Raw genomic sequence first — 16,363 nt, forward strand, 5'->3', positions numbered from 1 at the left:
AGGGCGAGGAGGAGAAGTGGAAGGAGAGGAAGCAGAAGCACGAAATTTTCACTACAGACATTTAAAAGGAGAGCTCACTTGAACACAAGATAGCAAGAACATTGCAATTATGTATTCCTACAACATCATATCAATAAAACACATTGGATGAAACCAAAGAGACTGCATACATATCTTGAGCCCCATCAAGGTAACAATATTAACATAAGGCAACGTGAAAGATAACAAGTGCAGTTAGTTATACACCCTGGAATGAGAGATATCTTAGAAGAATCAGAACAACACATGAAAATAAAGGAATGAGGTTTACATGGAACCAGAGTAGAATGTTTATATGAAAGATAAAATTCAAAAAAAGATTAAGAAAATGAAGAAATATAAGTCCTTGGAAGAAACAGATGCCATCTATGTAAATTTGATATATTTTGTAAGAAAAAGAATAAGGTGTAAAGTTTCAGGATAATGTAAAATTACAGATAATGTGTACTGCTATGGAAAGTAAATAAAAAATCTACAGGTAATGTAGCAGAAAAAAAATATGTATTCAAAATGGAGAAGAATTTTCAATACAATATCGTGATAGCAAAATGTAATTATATTACAAAAGTATGTATACGAAAATAACAAACAAATTTCACCAAACGGTTCGAATATTATAAAATAAGGGTATCAGTACATTGTGGGAAATTTGGCCGAAATTTAAACAAGTAGAAAGAAGTGACTGGATTCATTAACCACAATTTTTACAAGATACAAAAGCATCGGTACTATAGTTTAAAAAAAAAAAAAAAGAAAACTAAAATGTTTATAATTGCAATTTATGACGTAAAATGTCCTCTAGAATTATGCAGAGCTAATAATGACAAACTTTAACTACTGAATATTGTTTAACACACCTCTACAAATGCAATGTACATAAGCATATTTTTTGTTTTGCATTTACCATCTATATCATTCATTGATATTTCATATACATTCGCATTGGTACTATAGTTTCCAAAAAAAAAAAAACTAAAATGTTTATAATTGCAATTGATTAGAAAAGGATAAATATGCTTTTTTCAGCGATCCCCATTTAAGACATTTCAAAAAATTTATCATAATTTCCAAAATAGTTCACAGATGAAGAAAATTTAAATACTATATATTATTTTAACTCCTAAGACACGTGGCAAAGCCAAAAAATATGAATAAAAAAATTCGGCAGTTTATGGGTTAATGAGATCATTTTTTCCGAAATGTAATCCTTTGCCCTCCATCTGGAAGAGTACAAATTTTATGGTTCCTTCAATACAGGAAATGGCGTGGTGGTGCTGTTTCAGAAAGGTTTATACAAAGATGGATATCGTTTTATCTAAACGAGCTCAGGAAACCGGTGGTTTATATGTAAGTATCAATAACATTGTAAGTAGAGCCTTCAGTCCAATAACTATTCATATCGTATCAAGAGACAGGCTGCCAAATTTCTTCAGACATAAAAGAGAGGTTTTCTTGGATATTCTTCCACATTAGTGTTAGTGGGTGATTGAAATTGAATCTAGGGAGCACACGAACGAAGATAATCGGAAGGTAACTGACAGGAGAATAGGGCACGAAAACCTAGAGATTAAAAATTGACGAATTCAAAAACTTTGTAACAATGAAAATGGTGAATAATAATTTTATTTATAAATTATCGATGAGCAAATAGAAATTTGTAACAGATTTTTAATTAATAATCAAGAACTGATATGATGAAAATCTCTCTTGAAAAGCTTGTGCTTAAAAATATGCGGCCCACATGACAATACGTATGGGAGCAATGCAGCCCATAGTGGCTCTGGGAAGAGTAATTTGAAACTTCTGTAGTGGTTTTTTCCACATTAACAAACGTGGAATACCTCAGCTCCCTATTTGACTTTGCCCCACAGAAAAAAAAGAACAATTATTTTCGTGTCATAAATTGTACTACACCATGTACATTGTAGTTTTGTAGATCTGTAATTTTCGTATATCTAACAGAATGTATATTGTACAATGCGGCATATATCGTCCCCACTCACTTTATTTTGAAATATCTTGATGTAATTTTAGAAAAGTTTAGTGACAAAGTAAATGCTCATCGTTGGTCCGTTGCTCAAGCAAAGACAAGAACATTGTTTTGCTCTCACAATGTCATACGTAAAAAGTTAGTTGTTCGAAAAATAACATTCAAATGGCCTTAAATAACAAATAGCTTTCTTTAATATAGAATTAATATTCATAACTTTATGTGTATCGGTTTCAAACTTTTACCACAAGGCCAATAATTTTGATGTGTATGTTAAGTGAATTACAACGACCCTAGTGTTCAAGTGGTAGTCATTTTATCGACTTCAGGTGGATGAAAGGCAAAATCAACCTAGGTAGAATTTGAACTCAGGACGTACAAACAGAAGAGATGCACGCATTTCGCCCGGTGTGTTAACGACTGCCAGCTCACCCTCTTAGAGAAAGGTATGAATATGAAACTAAAACCTCAATTTACTTCCACGTTGCTCAAAATTGAAATCATGTCAGATTATGCTTTCACTAAACATGCCAACAAACCATAATAATCCAACACTAATTCTACATGAAAGCAGAGCCTAAATATGTATTTTCGTGTTCGCTAGTATCTTATAACTATCGATCCTAATTTGACCGTGAAAATATTCGTGATATGATGCTGTTTTGGTTTAGGTTAATATTTATGGCACATACTTTTGAGTCAGCTGAAATTCTTCGTAATGATTTCCATGATTCCGTGCAGAGTGTAACTTTTAAGGAATTATTCAACGTGTTTTTCTTATTTTACGTATGCGGAGTTATTTGCACGTTGCGTTCTATGCCAATAAGAGTGTGTTTACCTCTATTACAACTCAATTATCACTATGCAATAAACGGAAAAAAAAATATATATTGGCAATTCTCAAAGCACGACTGAAAAATTTCAGCAACTGCCAGATATCATAATTGCTTCCATGCAATATTATTGTTCAAACGTAAAATATCCTTAGTGCTCATCCAAGCTTTCAATTTTGTCGTTTTCTTTCTATAATAATGTAGTAATGGAAGCGTCAAGAATTATTAACACAAGGTGTTGTAGAGTTAAATATCTGCCAACGTGGACTTAAGAAAGCATAGAGATGCTAATTTGTGAATATCTCTCGTTATATTTTTTTCCATATTGACAGAACTTTTGATATAGAATGTTCCTATATTATTAAGAACCCCATTTTACAGGTCTTTGTGGTGTGCAAAAGCATAGCAAATATTCTGTATCTCATTTCTCTCTTTATCCGTTGCAGAGCGCCTGTTAAAATACATAGCGCTCTTGAATTTTTACTCTCATTCTTGCCACTTCTGTTTGTAGTGTTTGTAATTTAAATGATATGCATCTGCTTTCAAGACATTCAGTATCAATCAAATTGCGTACTAGATTTTTATTATCCCTTTATAACTACAGCTGTCGGACTGCTCAGCACCGTTTTACATTATTAATATTTTAACTTACCCCTGTAACTTCCACAGTATTATGTCACATTCCAGTTTCATACAGAATCCATTTTCCATTGAGATGGAGTTATGACTACCCTTATAGATGTGTTCCCAATATTTTCAGTTGCGATTCTATATCTCAGATGCTACCAATTACAATGTTAGATTTATTTTTAGATTCTATAATGGCTCTGAAATTCAAATTGCGTTATTGTAATTAATTAACCAGTGTGGAATAGTTGCAACATCATCACATATTGGACATGTACTACACACACATTTAAAGACCTGTCGCTATTATTTTCAATGAATACTAGATTACCATTGATTATCAAACACATTTCAGTCGTGACAAATCAATTCCTTAAGGTGTATGCCTGAGCACATTTCTAATGTCCCATTTCTTTATGTGAGACGTTCGCTTCATATATGAGGCGAATATTGTTTACACGTCTTCTTCAATACGTTTTCTGATAATGCATTGCCTTTAAAATCACTATTGATTCTGTTTTTGCATTTACGTTTCTTATTAATTAGTGATTATTGCAAATATTTCTGGGTCGCATATTTGCATTTGTTGATTAGAACTGATATAATTACTCTCATGATTATTTCTCTTTTCTTTTGTTTAACAAAATCTTCTTGTTTCGTTAGATTAAGCATTTTAACACCGCGCTTACCATTTGGATTGTAGGTGGGTATCCCTCTGTATATTTTCTTAATTTATCAATCCATTTCCTTAAAAACAGTGGTTATATTTTCAATTTTTTTGTCTATTCTTAGTTATACTCTGTTATGTGTGGAGGCGCAATGGCCCAGTGGTTAGGGTAGCGGACTCACGGTCAAAGGATCGCGGTTTCGATTCCCAGACCGGGCGTTGTGAGTGTTTTTTGAGCGAAAACACGTAAAGGTCCACGAGGCTCCGGCAAGGGATAGTGGCGAACCCTGCTGTACTCTTTCACCACAACTTTCTCTCACTCTTACTTCCTGTTTCTGTTGTACCTGTATTTCAAAGGGTCAGCCTTCTCACACTGTGCCACGCTGAATATCGCTGAGAGCTACGTTAAGGGTACACGTGTCTGTGGAGTGCTCAGCCACTTGCACGTTAATTTCACGAGCAGGCTGTTCCGTTGATCGGATCAACTGGAACCCTCGACGTCGTAAGCGACGGTGTGCCAACAACAACTGAGAAGAGCAAGGGATGAACTTACCCTTAAGTAAGAGATATAGCTCGAATGCCTGGGAAAGATTGTGATCAACTAAAGACATGGGTAAGATGGTAGTATTAAAGAAATCATATGCAAAATCGTTATTCATATTTTTGGGGGTGAGGAAGAATGAAGTGGTTATCAGTCCGGAGTGTTAGTGTGAATGCTTAGTACCAGCAGTCTGAGTGTTTTTAATCAAAACGGTGGGTACAAACAACCAACATATTATTTAGAATCCATTTTCTAAACGCAGTGTTATTATTCAGTGGGCAAATGAACGAAAGTATATCTTGAAACTAACATAGACACACGTTTTTCACAAATAATAATTTCTGAAATAAGATTTAATCACTGACTCTTTTGAGGTACTACGTTTTGAGGTACTACGTTTTGAGGTACTACGTTTTGAGGTGATCATTAATTTGATTAATTGTAGTTTGTGAATGGTAGTTACTTTATTATTTATAGGGCTAGTTATGAACTCAGAACTCTAGTTATCCAAAATAAAGAAACGAAGTTAGACAGAGCTCTTCGTTTATGAATACCTTCCATTATTGCTACAAGTAGTAACGATTATCAAATATGAAACATTAGTAATACGCAAGTAAACTTCTTTCTTATGACATGAGAAATGTTCAAAGTGAAACTGACAAATAGAAGAGATTAATTAGATGCGAAAGTGCTGGAATTTATTCCCCGTAGCCAAGAGGAAAATTTAATGAATTATAATTCCATATGTATTCACAAAATATTCTATGAGAGTGAAAATTGCGAAATTCTGAGATTTGTGTTCCTCGAAATGCCATGAGGGTTGAAGGAGAATTAAGTATATGACGTATATCGCCTGGAAGTAAGAAACGCTCTGTTACAGTACGTTATGCGAAGAATTCTGTACTTTTAATTTTGAAATTGTAAGCATTCTCATTGAATATAATGAGATAGGGTCAGTTCAAGTACTAATTTCGTTTCTGATTGTCTCAGAAACAATGTGCGTTGATATAAATTTCATGTTCCTCATACAGAAACACTTAAATACCTGTGCCTATGTCTTAGAGTGTCTATGTGAATTATTCATGTACATTTAATATACCTACATATACATACATATGTATGTATGTATGTATGTATGTATGTATGTATATATATATGTATGTATGTATATATAACTGGCTCTCTGTTGGTTGCGAGGACGTGCGTTCCAGTTGATCAGGGCAACGGAACAGCCTACTTATGAAATTAAGATGCAAAGGGCTGAGCAATCCACGGGCAGCCACAGACACATTTAACATAATCTTCACGAAGAATCTGCCTGGAGTTAGCTTAGTTGAAACATTTAACAGCCAATTTGACGTGGCGACTGACTTTACTGATTTGTATAGTTACTACTCTAATCTATTCTTGAGATTTCACAGGTAGCTATTTCGCTTATATATATATATGTGTGGGTGTGTGTGTATATATATATGTATTTATATATATGTATATATATGTATATATATATATATATATATATATATATATATATACATCTATTTATCCATCTATCTATCTATCTATCTATCTATCTATCTATCTCTCTCTCTCTCTCTCTCTCTCTCTCTCTCTATATATATATATATATATATATATATATATATAAACATAATTAAGGGATCAGCAGGCATTTGCTTCACCACATACCGAAGTTCAGAAATAGCAGCTAAAAAAGCTGAGACTCCAACAGATAGCATTGCTTATAACTCACAAAGGCAAAAACAAGAAGAAAAAACAATGAAAACTAACCATTTCTGAACTTCGGTATGTGGTGAAGCAAATGCTTGCTGATCCCTTAATTATGTTTATAAATGATGTTTACATACCGAAGGGCTTGGTAAACATTATTAATTGTTGATTTATTAATAAATTAATAAATTGATAAACCTTTACCCTTTTAATTATATATATATATATATATATATATATATATATATATATATATATATATATATATATATATATATATACATATACATGCACACACACTCTCGTATGTATGTGTACATATGTGGGAGTCTGTGTATGTGTATGTGTGTGTGTGTGTACAGAAATACCTACGCGTATAAGATTATAAATGTATAAAAGAGTACGTAATATTTACTCAAAACTTTACTTCGAGTTACTAAACATCGCAACTCACTTCAGGGAGTGCGGTAGGTCGATTGCATCGACCCGAGTACTTATTTGGAAATCCTTGGGTGCTCATATTTTTGATTTCGTTGTTTAAGAATGTCAATGGCACGAATCACACCGATTCATGAGAGCTTGCAAAGATTCTACGAACTGTTCCTTTTGTCCTGATCTTGCAAATAGAAATAGTTTATTTGCGAATGTGAGAGATTTTATATGGGATTATACTCACTGTCATTTTAAAATATTAATTACAATTTAATTAACGTACAGACGTTATTAAATTATTATCAAAAAAGAGTCACCTTAAGATACCATGTTTTAATATTTAATTTTGTTCCAGCTTTAAGACTTTTACTATTTGCAGACAGAAATGTTTTGTGTTTTGTTAGACTAGTGCAAATGTTCTGAAGGCGCATTAATTTACGAAGTTTTAAGCATTCGAAAATTTTGTACAGAAATGAAACAACGTATATTTTTCTATTTATCCAGGCGGAAGCCGTACTCCAGAAGGGCTGAGTTTTATATCTATATAAAGAAAATAGTTCTAGTAATAGTATGCACTTGGGCGTGTGTGTGTGAGACAAAACTACTCAGATGTCGCACGCGTTCGTTGTTGTTTATTTTGGCGATCAGAATTTTCAGATGAGATCTATTCATATGAATCTCCGTGTACTTACAACACACACACATATGCATACCCTCACACACACACATACACATACACACATACATACACACATGCACACTCAGACACACACAAACTAATAAACACCATACCCACACGGACGGGCATCCCGTTGAGTCTCTTGAACTGAACAAAAATGGGAGAAAAGCTTAGCATAAATAATATGTTTGACCCATATTTTATCGTATTTTGGCGAAGCTATGCCTTCCCAAAGAATTATTGAAAAAGCCTTTAAACATATTAAATCCGTTAATTATTTGTGATAGGTAATGATGGATTGCAGTAATTACTGAAACACATAATAAAAGCAACTGCTAATGAAAATACTTTCACCTTATGACCTATAATTTTTTTTTACTTCAGCGAAATAAGCTCTTTTACATACTTATACTAAGGACGATGAAGTGACGCGTTTCGAACTATTTTGAATTGAATTAAGTAAAAAAAACGGCATTATAATTTTATGTTTTCTATGATATATATATATTTTTTTGATAATTATAGTTCAATTGACGAGCTTAGTCAAGCAATTCCAAGTGAATTCTGAATAAAAATGAAATGTTAAAGAAATGACGAACAAAAATGCAGTTACACTTGGCATTTGCAGACTGAATGCAAATTAAAATACAAAGAAAAATGAATAATAATTGGAAAATTTTCATCATTCAACTAATTTCGAAAATTAATAATTAGGAATTGTTCATTATTTTCAAATTGGAAATTCATTGCTCTTCATGATTTCAGGAATCAAAGTGTGAAACATATTAACATGCTGAATTCCCATGTGTAAAATTGAGTCTTCTGTTTCGTCGTTTCTGTATCACATTTTTAATAATTAGGAACATCATCTTGAAGTTGCATCTTATTTCTATTAATTAAAGTATCAACCGGGTGTTTGTAGGTAAAATCATTAGAGTTTGAAAGAAAGTGCTTTCTGATATTTCTTTCGGCTTTTTACATATTCAGTTCAAATCTCAGTGAGGTTACTTTGCATTTCACCCTTTCAGGGCCGATAAGGGCCAATCACGTATTGGTGTCGATATCGAACCTGACTAAACCATTTCCTCCTTAAGATTAATGGTCTTGTCCAGAACTTTGAAATTAGCAGTTGATAAGCTAGCAGAATTGTTACTGCACCAGGCAAAATGCTTAGCAGCTCTTCTCCGTTTCCGTTCTGAGTTCAAACGCCACCGATGTTGACTATCTTTTTCATCCTTGAGGGTTCGGTAAGATGAGTACCAGACAAGCACTGGAATGAGTGGAATCGCTTAACACTTTTCCTATAATTTCAGACTGTATGTGTATAGTAGAAAGAATTATGATTAATATCAGTGTAAATTGGTAGCAAGCATATAAACTCGTTAAAGTTTCTGGAAAATCGCTTGCGGCAGTTCTGGATCTTTATGTTATGCGTTTAAGTCTAGCCTACTCTTTCATCTGTTTGCATCGACAAAATACGGTATCAGTAATGTGCTGGAGTTGTTGGTATCGATAAATTCCTCACATCAAAACTACAGGCCTTGTGTCTGAATTAGTAACCGTTATATTCAATAAACAATGTATCATGTAACACTGGGAAACATAATTTTTATACTTAGGCAATGATATGCTTATAAAGAGGATTTGGGAAATACAAGCAAGTTCTGAATCGGAACATGCTTAAAGAGAAATAGATAGGTAATTTCATAATGCGCTTTATTTTTAAATAATTAAAGAGGCTAAATTTCATCAACATCTGTTTTTTTAAATTCTTCCTATACACACTTGTACTTTTGGAAAATTGTGTTATAATCTCTGTGGCCTTACATGATAATTTCGTTGTTCGGGTCCCTGTTTCTTATAAGTTCATTTAACGCATCACATTTCTAAATAGATATTTTCATATTTCGTAACGGAGAATGCCTTCGTCTGAGTATTTTCATTGTTTTCGAATCTATTTTTGCAAATCAGATAATTCTTCCAAATAAAACAAAGGCGATTCATGAACATGCTTTCAAAATATATTATATCTTCCACAACAGAGTTCCACATTTATTGGAATTCTTCGTACATTGTGCCTTCAAAAATTTAGTGACTGCTTTCATTCTGCTTAAACTTACATCTTTGTCAGTATGATAAATATTCTTGCTTATGTTTAGTACAAAACCTACAATATTCAGAGAAGTCGAGTTGATTGACCCAAGTGTCAACTGGTACTTAATTTCTTAACCTAAAGAGGATGAAAGGCAAAACCTTCGCTGTAGGCGTTTGAATGCAGAATATAAAGTACCGAAGAAAAAAATGAAGCTGCTAAACAATTTTCCCGACGTGCTGACGGTTCCGCTAACTCGTTACCATCATATTAAATAGAGTTAGTTGTGTTTCTGAAAATATATTTCTTTCATAATCAACAAATCACCTTATCTCCGGATGTTTGGGTAATTATTTCCCTGGAAGTAAGACTTCTATGCTGCTGTTATTATAACTTGCGGCCTTTGTTAGTGTAGTGATATAATTGGTGGGCAAAAAATAATACTTATATTTTCACACGAATGGTCATGTGTAACTGCGCCAGGAGCAATCATTATCTAAAATTCTCGAAGATTATGACGTAGTATTACTCTATTTAGAATATATTTAAACGGCTGGTCAAAATTTTTCGGAAACCCATTCTTCATAAATCGTTTGTGCCATCTTTTGTTCACTTAATGGTGTGAAAAAATGATGGAAATGATCGATAGCCGAATCCTTTTCAGGAATATTGATAGACATCGATTTACTAAATTTCTCATAACAATTGGGTTTTACATGAAATTTCCATCTGTGATTCTTTCACAGAAAAGAGTCAAACAATCCTTAAATGTTAAATCTTGGGTGGGATTTTACGTTTTTACAACATATTCCAATTGTTACAGTTACTTTCGTCATTTTGTGTTGGTGCCTTTACATAACGAATACTTGTAACTCTTCTAAGAGCAGAGTGATGTTTACTATTTAGAAATTATCGATGCAGCAAAAAACTAGTGTATGTACACAGGCACAGATTTATATGCCGTTACACACAGACGCATGCACATACACACTCACAGACACACAGATGCATCTTCACACATGCACTCACACAGTATACATGGAAAGCAATTCAGTATTTTGCAGAAGAACAATGTGCTCTTCACCCTTTAAATAAAACCTACCTGGGAACCATTTATATTGCTTTTATAGTTAGCATGCTTTTCACCATCGAGTTAATTGATTATCTGGGGGCAATAGGCATTTCTTCCACATCTGTCTGTATTGAATTGATTTTCGAACCTATTCATTTACTTAGGGTTTTTTTCTTTCCGTTTCGTTGAGGAAAAATGTTTTTGGTGTTGACCATAATATGTCAAATCTTTTCCGTATGTTTTCAAATTTTAACATTCCCTATATTGATGCCAATGTATTTTGTTTCCATTTTTTAAAACTTTTTTTATTTGCTTCCGAGATTTGACAAATCGACTCCAGGACTTATTCCATCGGACTGTTGCTTATTCTACCGGTCTATTTTGCCAAACATTTAAGTTACAGAGACGTAAACATACCAACATCGGTTGTCAGGCGATGGTGGAAGTGACTAACAAAGACACACAAACACAAACACATGTACAAACGACGGACTTCTTTCAATTTCCTGAAATCCAACTCGGAATCTTGGGATTAGTAGCCTGCGCGCTTAACCACAACGCTCTTAACTACTACACCATATGCCCACGGGCGTATGGCGTAGTGGTTAAGAGCGCGAGCTACTAACCCCAAGATTCCGAGTTCGATTCCAAGCAGTAACTTTGATAATAATAATAATAACAACATCAAAAATACCTTATGAATGAGAACCCAGATTCAAAATTTCCCCAAGACGCCTGATGAATGCTGGAGGGTATATCAGCCGAAACGTTGTTTTAACAACAAACAAGATGAGGACAAATATCCGTGAAATATAAATAATGTAAATAATGTACATAATTCCTCATCTCTTAAATATAGAACAGATATTGGTTTATTCTTTAATACCGTTGTAACCTTTTAGAGATTTGGAAACATAAATATGTTTGGTAGCCTTTGACATAACTTTTCATATCGGCAAGCTTTGTAGAATTTAAGATATCGTAAATAAAATGCCATCACCCAGACATTATGTGTTAAACTAAAACGTATACCTTGTTTTCACTTTGACATGTGTTGCTATTGTCATCCTATATTTTGAAACTGCGCGTAAACACACACGCGCGCATATACACACATGCATGTATGGTTACACACACACACTCACACACACACACACACACACACACACACACACACACACACATATATATATATATATATATATATATATATATATATATATATATATATATATATATATATATATATATATATATATATATATATATATATAATGTCTCGGTGCTGTGCATGTGACATTCAGATAATAATCTTTTCTGATAACCTCGACTGCTTTAATGACTGCGTGGTTCAAATGATTCTGTTTTCAACTACATTGTACTCGGTTCGATTCCCAAAATAGTTGCTTTGAATAAACTCGGTCACAGGTTGACCAACTCCCTTATGAGCAGAATTCATAAACTGGACCTGCATTTTTGTTGTAGAAATTTATAAAATTATTGATGTTGGATTTGAGTAATAACAAAGTCTAGCGACCGTTAATTTCCCCAAAGCACCAATGCAACTAGATTGCTTCAAACATCTATACTCCTTTTTAGCAACATCCTGCTTGCTAATTGTATTGGGAAACGAAATGGCATTTTTGATGCTTGGGAGTAATTTGCGAGCATAGCCGAACTGAAAACCTCATCGGTGTCTTGCCGTTAAAGCGCAAATTTGCGCCGTCACCAACAGGTCTCTCTTTACAAATCACATTTGATATTCTTATCAATTTGGTAGAATCAAACTTATCGATATGGCTGGAAATTATAAGTAAGGGGGATGACTTCAAGGCTGTCGGTTTGAAACCTATTTCAGGATTTGGACTTCTTCAATATATGGCGAAATCTGTAGGCTGGTTAGATAAAATGGTTCCCTGTTGGAATCTTTTTACATCACTTCCGATCAGTTGCCGCCTTTAATATCATCTGTATTTACACACTCTCAAGTACATTCCGTTCGCATCAAACAATGAATCAAGTCGGAAATCATATAAGTCTAAGTCGTTAGCACCATTCAACAAGAATAGGAGGAGGAAACAAGATCTGAAACGCTTGACATGGACTGAGTGTATGCAGCCCAGCATTTGGAGAAGGAAATCCACGCAGTCGGACAGCTTTCTCGGTTATCTCACTGATAGTCGGTTTAAGTTACATGGTTTCTATCTCCGTCTAAACCACGTATTCGTCAGAAAGAGAGTTGACGCTATGAGTAGGGTGACCAGTGTTACCTTAAACGAGGGCTAGTCTCACCCCAAAATAAGCTGAGAAGAAGCAATCTTTGAACCAGCGTGCAGAAGTGAGAACGAACACACAAACACGCACACACGCGCGCACGCACACATACCACACACACACACACTACACGCACGCACGAATGCACGTACGCACACGTAGTCTCGTCCTGAGTAGATGAACATTATGGAAGACCACCGCTCCATCCAACTGGTTTTATAAACTGCATTAAAGTTAGCATATTTCTTCCCGGATATATTTCAGTTGATTGTTAGTAGGCTATGTAACTCTTCAAGTAAAATCCCGACGTTCTTGCTTTCAGCCCCAAAATTGTGATTCTTTTTCAATTTTCAATCTGGCTTACTTTCTTTTCTCTCTTCTTGCAGTGTTTTGGCCAAGGGGTACATTTACTCACCATTTTCCCTTCTGCATATTATGGAATCCCTTCTGATATTTTTGTTTTCGCTCTTTGATAAACTTTATCGAATTTTATCGAAACCCATCATTCTATGTTGTGGGTTTCTCCTTTGTACTTGCTTTTAATTCTCATACACAGAGAAATTGTGTTATTTATGTTTATTTTGCATTAATCAGTTTCCCTTTGCTTGCTTCTGAGTATTTTACGATCCAAAAATATGCTTCTTTGTACTGTTTTTTTATCAATATCTTACCTTATCACTCTTGTGTGCAGTGAAGGGTTTCTTATTTATAACGCAACGAAATGGTGTTTTGTGAATGTTATTGGCTGTGACCATCTTTCCTACTTAATTAATTCAGTTATGTGAACGTTCAACTTATTACGTTGCCGTTGTAGTTTATTTATAATTATCATCTGTATTATCTTTATGACGTCGTAATATATTCATAATTATTATCTTTATGTTCGTCTTAATTTAAAGCTTTCTAACCCTTTGTAATACTCTTTTTGAAGTGTCTCTTCCATTTCTGCGTGATGTATTCAACCTCTTTTGTCTACTACTATGAATTTGTATCTGTGGTTCTAGCCAAATTCACTGATTCAGTGTTCTCTTCCCAATTTCATATTCCTAGTTTTAGTTGGCTTGGCTTTGCCTCAACTCAATTCGACACTCTTGTCTAATCTCACACTCAATGAATGATTTAATGAATATTACTCGCTCGGTTTCTAACAGTTTCTAACAAGGTATTATTCTATGTAAATATCTTTGATAATCTTAATAGACAAAATGGTTTCTTGTTTGTACTTTTGTCTACAACCACTGACCGCTTCGCTCAACAACTTAATTTATTTTAATGAGGATAGAGATTATTGTGAAATTAAAAGTGTAGAAGGTTTAAGTATCTCATTGGAAGATTCTTTTTCTGCTTATGTATGAGAAATTTCTTTAATTATCTCCTCTTCTGTGGTCTTGAAAGCATATGCCTCTTTCCGATGTTGCCATGGCATAGCTAATAGCTATTTTTAGTGAGTGGGCTATTTGATTCATGTGGAGTGTCTCCAAAATCTAATAGCCTAGAAAAAACTGTCAACATCCATTTTGTCGATATATCTCATGCTGATATTTGCTTTCTTCTTTTTTTCGCTGTCTATTATATTTGATCATTTCAGCAGCACATATTGCACTCTTCAGATAATATGCTATTACTCTCCAAGTGTGAGTCGTGAAAATTCCAAGGCATGGATATAAGACTTCTGTAGGTTATTAACATGCAAATTACATGACTACAACTCTGGACGGGTTTTGTAATTTGGAAACTTAATGATATTTCTTTTCAGTTTCAGTGAAGCATTGATTCTGATTTACTTAATAGTTCATTAGATATTACTGCTCTATACCGCTGTGTTTCGGCCAGATTCTTCAACCAGATATTAGGAAACTTGTCAATCCCGTTTGCTAGCAGTTCTTTATCTGTGTATGTGATCTCAGATGGTTAATATGGAAGCTGCTGAGGCTGCTTATTTATATGTTTTTATTCTCTTCCTTTCTGAACCAAGTCCCTTTTCTAATAATGCTAAAGGATATTCCCTCACATATTCCCCCACATTACATTAAATGTTTCTATTTATGGTGTGTGTACTTCAGTGTCATGCATTTATATTATGTTACATGTAAATTATTCTGTTACGAACACGGCTTTTTTTAAATATAATTTCCCGTTTTACAGTACTCATCGTTCATGATTTTGCTTATTTGCTTTGGTAAAGATTTTATCTAGTTTCCACATGCAATTTTCCAATATTATAGTTAAAGTTATTTTCCGTCTTTATAATTTTGGAGTTCTGAATTTATGTTTCTCTATGTAAGAGGAGTTATGTCCTTCATTTAGTTCTATCGGGCATAATTGATTTCTTTTTGCTTCTCAGTGTCTGAAGATCTGACGCTAATTGAGATCAGAGAAGGGTAATGAAAAAGGGAAGAGGCCATGATATAATTGCTTATACATTGTTCTGTTCAACATTGGCGATTCCGTGGAGAATGACAAGACAGAAGAACAAGAGAGAAGAAATTTGTTCGCTCTTCGTAAAGCGAAGTTAATCAGAAAATCTTCTCACCAGGCACGGATGTGATACATGTGTATACTTTGTCGACTATTCGTTGTTTCCTTGTCTTTCTATCTAGATCCTGAAGATTTTATGGCTATTTAAATATTGTGGCGTTTTAGGTGACGGGGATACTAGTCTCGTATGTAACAGTATTTGCACCATTGAGATTGTATCCTCCTTAGACTTCGAAAACATCCTCATCAAATTTTGTATTTCATTGTTTATACTTTAAGCGTTCAGCTTCCAAGATACTCAGGTAGTTATACCAATTACCTGTACTAGACTCCCATATTTTATCGCGGTTCGTCCGTTGGATTTATTCCATCACGTACACGGTATTACCATTTTTTTATCAGAAAAGTTCCATACACGGAAATAGCAAATTCTATCTAATATCATGGCTGACCATTGTCACATTACTGACAAGGCTCACCAATATTATTCTCTCAACGTACAATATATTATCCATGAATAAGCAAATGATTAAACATCTCCCGGACTGTTCTTTTGGGTATATCAACGTTTATAATTGCAGTTGCAAAAGGCGTAAAAAAAGAGTGATGCCAAAGTTTAATGCTGGTAGTTTAATATATTGAAGAGCAATCAGGGTATTTGCTGTGTCCGAGTGAGGTTCATCCAAAAGTTTATTCCGTTTTCCACTTAAAACGTGTTGTTCGTAGTTTTCAATATTTTTAGCGGCTTCAAAATTCCAAAACTCTGAGGCTACATCAAGTTATTATGTAATCGATTCATTCTATTGCGAAACGAATTCATTTTCTCCTGCAATTTCTTAGTTGTTTTGTCAATTATTATTTGACCCTTTTTCTTTCTTGAATTTCTCTGTCACTCTTTCTATTCCTCC

Source organism: Octopus bimaculoides, chromosome 12, assembly GCF_046866305.1.
Source record: "Octopus bimaculoides isolate indiv1 chromosome 12, ASM4686630v1, whole genome shotgun sequence".
Taxonomy (NCBI): Eukaryota; Metazoa; Mollusca; class Cephalopoda; order Octopoda; family Octopodidae; genus Octopus; species Octopus bimaculoides.